This window comes from Vicia villosa, linkage group LG4, assembly GCF_029867415.1.
Source record: "Vicia villosa cultivar HV-30 ecotype Madison, WI linkage group LG4, Vvil1.0, whole genome shotgun sequence".
In the NCBI taxonomy this organism is placed as follows: domain Eukaryota; kingdom Viridiplantae; phylum Streptophyta; class Magnoliopsida; order Fabales; family Fabaceae; genus Vicia; species Vicia villosa.
Window position 1 is genome coordinate 118,168,152 of NC_081183.1, and position 11,057 is coordinate 118,179,208.

An 11,057-nucleotide genomic window follows, 5' to 3' on the forward strand; every position below is an offset into this window, starting at 1 on the left:
TGGACAAAGATGAGCTAGAATGGAAATTGACATGATAAGGTTCATTTATGTTCATATGGAGGTTGAAGAGTGAATCTGGGTTTTGGGTGTTTTTGGGGTGTGTGGATGGATCAAACACATCCCACATGATGTTTATAAGTTGTGGGAGGCATCACTTTGCTCAGAACTTCAAGGGTTTGGAGGTTGGGATTTCTACCTCACTTTGAAACTTGAAACTTGCAATTCAAGAAAGAAAAGAGAAAACCTATAATTGTGAGGTTTTGGTGTGATTTGAAGAGTGATTTGCACCTCTATTTATAGGCCAAGAGTTCTGAACTCAGACCTTTGCAAGTTGATCAAGAAGTGATGATTTGGCTTAAGAGATAAAAAGGAATCTTTTACATTTAATGCAAAATGGTTAAAGTAACTTAACCATGGTCATTCTTCCAAGCTTCTTATCCTCTTCCATTCTGATCTTCAAATCAGAAAATATCTTTCAATTATTGCTTCTATGCATCATTACTTGGATTATAGGTCATGTAGTGTAAGAACTTTGTGAAAATGGCTTGAAATTTCATGCATAATGACCTCTAATGACAAAATTCAAAACCATGGCTACACTCCATATTTTTTCATGCTCTTGGACATTTTGGAAAGCTCATATTACACACTTCAAAACCCTAGTTGAAAGTTTCTTCAAGACCTTTAAGGAAATGGGTGAAAAAGATCCATGAACTTTGAAGAAAATAAGGTTTTAAGTGAAATTTTCAAAAGATACCAACTTTGAAGCTCCATATCTCTTAAATGGTTGATCTTTTGGAAACAAATTATATGTGACAAAGTTGTTCATTGGATCAAAATCTACAACTTTCATGTTGGAAATTTTTTTCAGTTTGTAGGTGAAATTTTGAGTTATTCCCTTCCAAAGTTTGGAAAAAATCATTGAAAAACACTTAGAAATTTTTCTAAGTATGAAAGTCAAACTTTTGACTTTTTGATTCTTGATTGATTTTCTTGATTTTTCTTGATCAAATGACTTCATACATCATATATTGATGATTCAAAACTTCAAAAGTCAAGGTTGACCAAAATTCCCCAAAAGTCAATGGTGATCTTGTGCAGTTGACTTTTTCAGACGAATCGCGTTTCTGGAGATTTTAAATGAACCAAGCTATCCTCACCAAATGAATGGTATGAATGGATCATATTGAGTTATTGGAGGACCTTGAGCCATGGTTTAAGTTATGGCACCATGTTCTGATTAAAAAGTCAGTTGTTCAGTGAATTAGGTCAAAAACCCTAATTGTCGACCTGATGAGATTGATGACTGTGGATCTTGAATTGAGATGTAATTTCCATTGGATGTTGTTGTGGTGTCGTTTTCTTTTACCTCCCCGTTTCACTTGGGAGGACGGCACGCTAAACCCTTCACGCGAAATTTGGAAGGAGAATGCGCCCGTGGTGGGATGAATTTTATTTCAGTTCTTCCTACGATATCACACGAACTTTCTTATTTGTCCTACGAGTAGGAAAGGGGAAAAAAGATCTCAACTAAACCCTAGGAGTTTGCTAAGTGTGGGGATTTACACCTAGACTAGAAATTCTGGAGTCCGGGAGGTCGGTTATACGTAGGGAAGTGTTTAAACACCCTACATATCTGTAGTACTCTACAGGAACCTTCTCTGTGTCATTGTGATTGTGTTTGCTGCTAATGATTGGGAAAGTTTCTCCTTTGTGTTAGGAGAAGGAATTGAATTGTTTAAAGAAAGACAGACAGATAGACAGACTGACTATTTTTGGTATTTTATTAGCTCGCTGAGATTCCTTGTGAACCTCATGCCTACATATCCCTAGTGGAAGTCAGAGCTTAATGTAGTTCGGGGAACTAACTAGGGAAATTAATTGTTTTTGGTGCCTTGCTTGAAGCTCAAGGTTGAAGCTTGGAATTAAATCTCTGTTTACAGTAAGGAGACATGAAATTATCTCTACAGAGAGGTATTTGTACTATTCTACCACAAACATTTAAAGGAGTGACAGAATAACTGGATTCATTTCATTCAAGAGGGGGACCTTACTTGTGTGTGTGCAAGTATGCCAGTCAGATGCCTCTTAAATGAAAGAAAGTTGCTCGTCCAAATTAGGGAAAGTGTACAAGTCTGGGGATGTGCCAGAGCATGTCTTTCAGAGTCCTAAATGGGAGACTTTGATTGAAATTGAAATTGAAATGTTTGTTTGTTTGAATGTGGTAGAGTAGTAAAAATATCTCTCTATGGAGATAAGCTATGTCTATCTACTGTATAAAAGATTTGACTTTAGCTGGCTTGTATGAGGCCCAAGCTTGAGGCTTTTTGATTGATTAATTAATTATTGACTCTGGGAGATGACTCCACTGGGGATTAATTACAGGGTATTTTTGTGTTCTGTACAAAGCCCAGAATTGAGGCTGACTCTACTTATGGAGACTCTATTTGTGTGCCTTGTACAAAGCCCAAGGTTGTGGCTAACTGTTGAGTATAATTGAATAAATGACTCTATTTTATGTGCCTTGTACAAAGCCCAAGGTTGTGGCTGACTGTAGCTAGGGAAAACATTATTTTCTGCCTTGTACAAAGCCCAAGGTTGTGGCGGACTCTTAAATGAATTAAGTATGGATGACTATATGGGGAAAGATCCTAAGTGTTAGGAATCTTTGACACATGAAAGATATGGTTTATCTGCCTTGTACAAAGCCCAAGGTTGTGGCTACTGAGTGATGAAGGACTCACTGGGGAGACTCTATTACCTGCCTTGTACAATGCCCAAGGTTGAGGCTGACTCTTGACAGGGGAGTTTTATTGTTTGGGTGCCTTGTATGAAGCCCAAGGTTGAGGCTAACTGTTTTTGTTGGTTTTGACTCTACTGAGGAGGTTTTATTTATTAAAAGACTGTTTTTCTTTGGAAGCTAACCCTTTCCAGGGATTTTGACTCAGCTGGTGAATTTGTCTGTTAAAAGACTGACTTTATCATGTTTTTTTGGAGGCTGACCCTTTCCAGGGATTTTGACTCTTTTGGGGAAACTATCTCCTAAGAGAAATGAATCTTTATTTTTTTTATTAATTGACTTTGGAGGCTAACCCTTTCCAGGGGTTTTTGACAAAGTGATTGATTTGGGTAGCACTCCATTAATTATTAAGGGATGAAAGGATTGGCATAAAGATTATCTAGTGGAGACTTCTTGTTTAAAGCCCAAGATGAAGGCTGACTCAATGCTGAGGATGACCAAACATGGATCCTAGACTCTGCTAAGGAAGATTGATGAAGATAAGGGTGACAGAGACTGTCCATGTCTCTCATTCCAAAAATGTACTCAATGTGAAATTGAGACAAACTTAGCTTGTTTAAAGTCTGGTTTAAATTGGAAGAAACTCACCAGGGTAGGCTAAAAGGTGACTAAAGACCTGTTCCTATGTTTATAAGAAACCTGATGGGTCCTTGTATACAAGCTCAAGAGGAAGCTGGAAATGCTTTTAAGAAGCCTGTGGGTCCTTGTACAAAGCCCAAGAGGAGGCTAATCGAGGGTCCTTGTTATAGCACAAGAGAAAGCTTATGTAGTTTTGAACTTATTTTGGCTCTAAGCAAATGGGTAAGAGGTTTCACCGGGAATAATTCCTCTTTGGGTGGATGTGTCCTATATTTTGGATTCTAAGGTTTTTACCAAGATGTTTCACCGGGAATAATGCATCTTGGGGGTTTGAACTACAGATCTCTAATTAGGAAAGAGCCTTCACCGGGAAGACATTCTCAATCCTAGGCCATATTCCTATAATATATATATATAGTTTAACTGTCCTAAGGTTTATACTCAAACGCAGTTCTAAACTAATATATGCATAGTTTATATTTGACAGTAATTTAAATAAAGACTGTAAATTGAAAGCTTGTAAAGCCTAACCTGGATGGAGTGGAGGCCATTGAAGAAGTATGTACAGAGCCTCAACAGTATTTTTGTTGTTTTGTTGATAACAGTTGAATATATGTGATAAACAGTTAATGGTTTTTGAAAACAGAAGAAGTGAAGATGGACAAAGGTCACATAGGTATCTGAAGAGTTTCACCGGGAATAATGCCCTTCAAATACCAGAAGAATGTTTTGAAAACAGAAAGAAGATTTTGAAAATACAGTTTTGAAAGCAAGCTAAGAAGAGAAGGTTTTTGGGACTTACACTCTATTAGAGGCCCAGTACTTTACAGTACTGGTTATAACAGAAATTTGAAAATGATTTGGAATGATATGAGGTTTTGTTGTTTGAAAACCTTAATCATTTGATTTAATCAGAGATTGAAAACAGTTTTGAAATTTGACAAAAGTCAACTTAATTAAAGTAAAAATAAAGATTTTCACTTAATTAAGACCTAAACAATTAGGGTTTTATCATAAAATTATTCACACAAATAATTAGGTTAAAACAAAATGGAAACATATATTTAAAGTATTTAATAAAACACTTAAAACATACTATTTTATACCTAATAAAAATATATGAATTAAATAATATTTTTATGATTTTTTTGATTATACATAAAATAGGTATATTAAATAACAAGTGTGTGAAAAATGAAGTGAAAATGATTTAATTTGATAGGTTAAATAATTGTGTGAAGTTGTGAAGAAATTTAGTGTGAAAAGTGATAAAAAAATATGCTTTTGTCACCTAGAGGGGTTGAACTCACGCCCTTTAGGTCACATACCCAAAACCAAACCACTGGGCCAGCGCGCGCTCAGTGTTAGTAACTTGCATTCAATTCATTATATTTTCAAACAAGTAGTAAAACCATGAAAAAATAAAAGGAACAAAAAGTCTGGGGCGAGGGGGATTCGAACCCCAGACTTGTGGCATGAGGAGACTAAGAGCGCATGTGTGGCCACTAGGGCAAGTTGTTCAGTCGTTAATAATACGCATACCATTCAAAATAAAATAAACTCTCCCCTGAGAATTCAAATTTGCGCGCCACCACCATCTTCGTCTTCAACCTCAAGCTCCATGATTTTGAATTTCTGAACTCACTCGTTTCTCAACCATTTGCAATGATGTAAACATGAAACTTGCTCTAAATTCACTCACGATTCTAAATATGTAACTAACATGAACTATCATTAACTACATCTAACTAATTTACCAGAAATCGTGAAGAACCCTAAAATTTCAAAATTAAATTAAATGACTATACTGAAAGATAAATGGATGATGATAGAGGGTTTTCAATCCTCTGATGATGCTGAACAAGATAGAATCGAGCTATTTCACAAAGAGTACTTAAATTAAAGAGAGGGAGTTCAGAAACTTACCTCTGAAACTGAAGGTCGTGAGGATGATTGAGAGCAACTGAGCTTGAATGAATGATCTCAATAGCTTCCCTGAGACTCAATGATGCTAACTGGATGCTTATTGTAGCCTGAATCCTTCTGAATTGTTCTATGGACCTCCCTCGATTTCAGCTTCAAGTGAACATGGAGTTTGTTGAATTTGGAGTTACAGATGAGCTGCAGCCATCTGGTTAGCTTCACTATGACCTGAGGAGTGTGTCTGGATGATTGGCTTGGCTTGAAACCTCCTGAATCACTCCATGGACCTCCAACTGCAAATGCTCCAAAGTGAGAGCAACAATGGTGTTCCTCCACTTACAGAAGTGATCCAGGTGCTTGGATCACCTCAAATGACCTCCCTTGAGATGTTAGAATGCTCACTTCCCAAAGATAAGCTCTGGTTTGAAGAAATCGATTCTTCTTGCCAAAGAACTTTGAAAAACAATGAACAAGAGAAGAGAAAGAGAAAGCAAGTAATATGGTTGCTTTGGTGTGTTTTCTGAATGAGAAAGAGGCCTCTATTTATAGGCAATTGATTCAGAGCAATTGAGCATGGTAAGCTTGCTTAGTGTAGTGAGTTTGGTTTCTTAGCCATGAAGAAATTCAAAGAATATCCCAAGTGCAATGATGAGCTCTTTGATACCACTCCCTAGCCATCGGTTTTGCTTGATCTTAGGGGACCAAATTGCTGCAGAAATGAGCTCCAATTGGTTGGGAGAAGATTCCTTTGATGAATCACCAATTTGTCATAAATTCAAAAATGCAATCATTACATAATCACATGCCTTTGTTTTTGGAATCTTCTCTAATCCTTATGCAATGATGAAAATGGATGTATGGCATGGTTTCAGATGTGTTATGGGTCGTGTAGCATCCATAAGAGAGGTTATTTGCACAAAATTTGCAAAGTCCAATTTGCACATGACCTATAATTTTACTTCATGAGGCCAACTTTGAACAAGCATAACTCTTAGCTCAAATTGAATTTGGAGAAGGTTGAACACAATTTGGAAAGCCCTAAACATCTACTTCAATTCATTAGTTTATGTCTTCTTCAGAATCATTTGGGAAATTTGTGAAAAATGAGCCCAAAGTTGGATGAAAACTAGGTTAAAACACTTAGAAAAAATTTCTAAGTGTTTATGACCTAAACTTCAAAATTTCCAAAACTTCATAAATGGTTGATCTTTTGAAAAAAGTTCCCTTGTAAGATGTTGTTTTATTTGGCAAGATCTACAACTTTCATGTTGGAAGTTTTTTGAGTTGTGTAGGTGAAATTTTGAGATCTCACCATCCCCTCAAAAACCCTAATTCCCGACTTTTTGCTCCTTGATGAATTTCTTTGAATTTCTTTGGCCAAATGACTTTGACATCCATATATTGATGATATTGATCTTTGAAAGTCATTTTTTGACCAAAAACCTTAAAAGTCAATGATGATCCTTCACAGTTGACTTTTTCCTGACAAAGTAACTTTTTGGGCTTTTTGTGTAAAAATAAGATCTTCTCCCCAAATGAATGATGTAGATGGATTATATTGAGGTAGTAGAGATCCTTGAATCATGTCTTGAGTTTTGGATTCATGCCCTGATTAAAAGTCAACCATCTTGGTGAATTAGGTCAAAACCCTAATTTGTCGACCATGTGAAAATAATGACTGTAGACTTTGAATTGAGGTGTAATGTCCAGTGGATCTTGTCATATGAGTTATTTGAAGATGATTGATGTCTTTGAATGGTTCCCTGGGGCTTTTTAGGGTTTCCCAAATGTGATCCCTGATTTCAGTCCTTGATAGGCTCAAAACCCTAGTCTGGTGACCTGAGTAAACCTGTACTCATATGACTGGATGTCTAATCAATCATAGATGAGAAAAGTGAAGTTTTTGAGCCCCATGATTGTATTAGAGACTAGTCTTTGTATTGATTGATCCTTTGCCTGAGCTTTCTTGTCTTTGAGCATCCTCGATTAGGTATCAGATGGAGAAATGACTGCTCTGGGTACTTGTCTTGACCTGATAAAAAATCCTGAAGATATGTCATCTCAGGGGGGTCAAAAATTAGGGTATGACAGATGCCCCTATTTAAGTTTCTTTTATCTGGAGGGAGAGAGATTGAGATCTCGATCTCTCCTGCGTAAAAGAGACTTAAATATCAAAGAATGCCCGAATTTTGGGCGCTCCTGAGATGTTGTAATTGATAAAATCTTTGCATGATTTGATCCCGTTGTCGCACTTGGCGGGAGATGAGGAGACAAACTCCTGTAGAAATACTTGATGTGGATTCTGGAGAATGGATGGCAATGTAGAATGCGCAATCCATCTTCTTTAACTAAGTGTTGATACTTAGAAAAAGGTAAACAACCTCCTCTTGTTCCGGATGTCCAAATCTCGAAACTGGTCTTAGTTGCGTTTGGACAATATCTCAGATAAAGAGAAAATCTCCAAAGGTTTGTTTCCTCATCAAACTTCTCATCAGCACTTGGAGACGAGACGCCATTTGATGGTAGTAGAGAAACTTCAAAGGTTTGTTTCCTCGTCAAACTTCTTATCAGCGCTTGGAGATAAGATGCCATTTGACGGTAGTAGAGAAACTTCAAAGGTTTGTTTCCTCGTCAAACTTCTTATCAGCGCTTGGAGATAAGATGCCATTTGACGGTAGTAGAGAAACTTCGCCATCTTCCCTTTCGACTTGACGTCTTTGAAAGAATGTCATATGGCCTCATGATCTTTTGAGGGGCTAATGACTTTGTTTGAAGGCGGACGAACTGTTTTCGGGGTGAAGACTGCCATTCGTCAACTGATGCCTGGGGAATCAACGAACTATTTTCCTAAGAGGAAAACTGCCATTCATCGACTCCGTGGGGAGTTAAGCATCCCAGAAACAGACAAACTGTTTGAAGAAACTGCCATTTGTCGATCTCTTGAGTATTTAGCAGACAAACTGTCTTTTCTTGGGAAAAGACTGCCATTTGTCAATTGCTAGGGGAGCAAACTGTCTTCTACTGGGAGAGACTGCCATTTGTCGACCCTGTCATGAAAGAAAGTGAGCAAACTGTCTTCTGCTGAAAGAGACTGCCATTTGCTGACTTTGTTGTGATAGAAAGTGAGCGAACTGTCTTCTGCTGAAAGAGACTGCCATTTGCTGACTTTGTTGTGATAGAAAGTGAGCGAACTGTCTTCTGCTGAAAGAGACTACCATTTGCTGACTTTGTTGTGATAGAAAGTGAGCGAACTGTCTTCTGCTGAAAGAGACTGCCATTTGCTGACTTTGTTGGGGATCATGAACTATCTTCTGGATGAAGACTATCATTTGCTGACTCCGCTGGGGAATCATTTGTCGATCTGCTGGGAGATTCTGAATTTTCCTTTGACAAGAAGTGGCAACTCTTGACCCTGCTGGGGAAATACCAAACCTGTAGGGAGTTCCGGAATGTGAAGCAGACTATCTTATCTGAAGAAGACTGTCGAATGCCGCTCTGTAGGAGATTCTCGGCTGAGGAATTCCAAAAGTGAACAAACTATCTCTTTGAGGGAGACTAGCATTTGTTGACTTGCTTGAGGAGATCTCTCTACATGGATCGTTGTCTTGAAGGAAAAAGTTTCTCCAGGACTTGCAGGGGAAACTTGAGTTCATGCCCTCATGACTCGGGCATTCTCATGATTAAAAGCCTAATTTGACTATGCAGTTGTGATGTAATGTATGCATGAATATTATGATAATTATAAAATGTAAAGTGAACGTGAATAGAATTGTCGCGGATGTAAAATCCTAATGATACGACTTGAATTCTTGTTGATCAGAAGATGTCCTCTTCTTGTAATTCGAACTCTGTTGGGAATATCTGGTTATCAGTTGTCCGCTGTCCGAAGTGAGTAATATGAAACTGAAGTGAAGATCCGTCATCGGGAGATGTTCGCAAAGCGACCTCATGGGGAAAACTTGGTTCCCGGAGTCTCAACCGTTCTCGGAGCAACTATTTGCATTCTTCCTATTGTTTGTAAACCTTAGAAAGAAATTTCACCTTTATTTTTGCAAGTAAATTCATTTTTATTTTATGAAAACATTTGTTTCAAGAAAATGACTGTTTAAACTTAAAATGCATTTCAAGAAACTGAATAAGACTAGATTGCAAAGGAAAAGCACAAGGCTCAAATTATTATATATGGAATGGTAATCAGCCAAATGCTTGATTCCATGGAGTATTTACAAAGTTGGAAATTGGTAATTTCTGGGAAAAGGGCTACGATGAAACGTGACGACCGTTATCTTTCCTTTCCACTCCGAGTTGCGCTGTATTCGTGCTTTGTAGAAGATGACCTGCTGCTGATGAATACTCCGCTATGGATTTTGAATGATCAAGTTTGTCCTGAACACAGTTACTTGCCATATATCCCTAACTTTTGCGTAAACTACCCCTTTCGGGTTTTAAGTTTACCGGGATTGATTATTTATTATTTTTATGTCTCTAACTTTTGCCTGAATCGCCCTTTCGGGTTTTCGATTCATCGAGACGCTCTTTTTTGCCTAAGCCGCTCTTTGCGAGTTTTCAACTTAGCGAGCTGTTCTTTTGTTTATTTAGGCGAAGTATTTCTTGACTGCGTCGACGTTCACAGGACGGGTGAATTCTTCTCCATCCATAGTCGTGAGTATTAAGGCTCCTCCTGAGAAAGCTCTCTTGACCACGTAGGGGCCGTCATAATTGGGAGTCCATTTCCCTCTCGAATCGGTGAGAAAAGATTGAATCTTTTTGAGTACAAGGTCGCCTTCTTTGATTGTGCGAGGTCGAACCTTTTTGTCGAAAGCTTTCTTCATTCTTTGTTGATATAGCTGTCCGTGGCATAAAGCTGTCATGCGCTTTTCTTCGATTAAGTTCAATTTATCGAATCTGCTTTGACACCACTCGGCTTCTGTTAATTTTGCCTCCATCAAAACTCTCATTGATGGAATCTCAACCTCTATTGGTAGGACTGCCTCCATGCCATATACAAGGGAGAAAGGAGTTGCTCCAGTCGAAGTACGTACTGATGTACGGTAACCGTGAAGAGCATACGGGAGCATTTCATGCCAATCTTTGTAAGTGATGACCATCTTCTGAATGATTTTCTTGATGTTTTTGTTAGCTGCTTCTACAGCTCCATTCATCTTTGGTCTGTAAGGAGATGAGTTGTGATGTTCGATCTTGAATTCTTCACAAAGCTCCTTCATCATTTTGTTATTCAAATTTGACCCATTGTCAGTGATTATCTTGCTAGGAATGCCGTAGCGACAGATGATGTGATTCTTGATAAACCTGACGACAACTTGTCTTGTAACGTTTGCATATGAAGCTGCTTCAACCCATTTGGTGAAATAGTCTATGGCTACCAAGATGAAGCGATGTCCGTTGGACGCTTTTGGCTCGATCATTCCAATCATGTCGATTCCCCACATGGAGAAAGGCCAAGGGGAAGAGAGTATGTTGAGAAGAGATGGTGGCACATGAATTCTATCGGCGTAGATCTGACATTTGTGACACTTCTTTGCGTACTGGTAGCAATCTGACTCCATCGTCAGCCAATAATATCCTGCTCTCAGTATTTTCCTTGTCATGGTATGTCCATTGGTGTGAGTACCAAAGGAACCTTCATGTATTTCTCTCATGAGTACTTCTGCTTCTTTTCTGTCAACGCATCTGAGCAGAACCATGTCGAAGTTTCTCTTGTACAGAACATCTTCATTCAGGAAGAATCTACAAG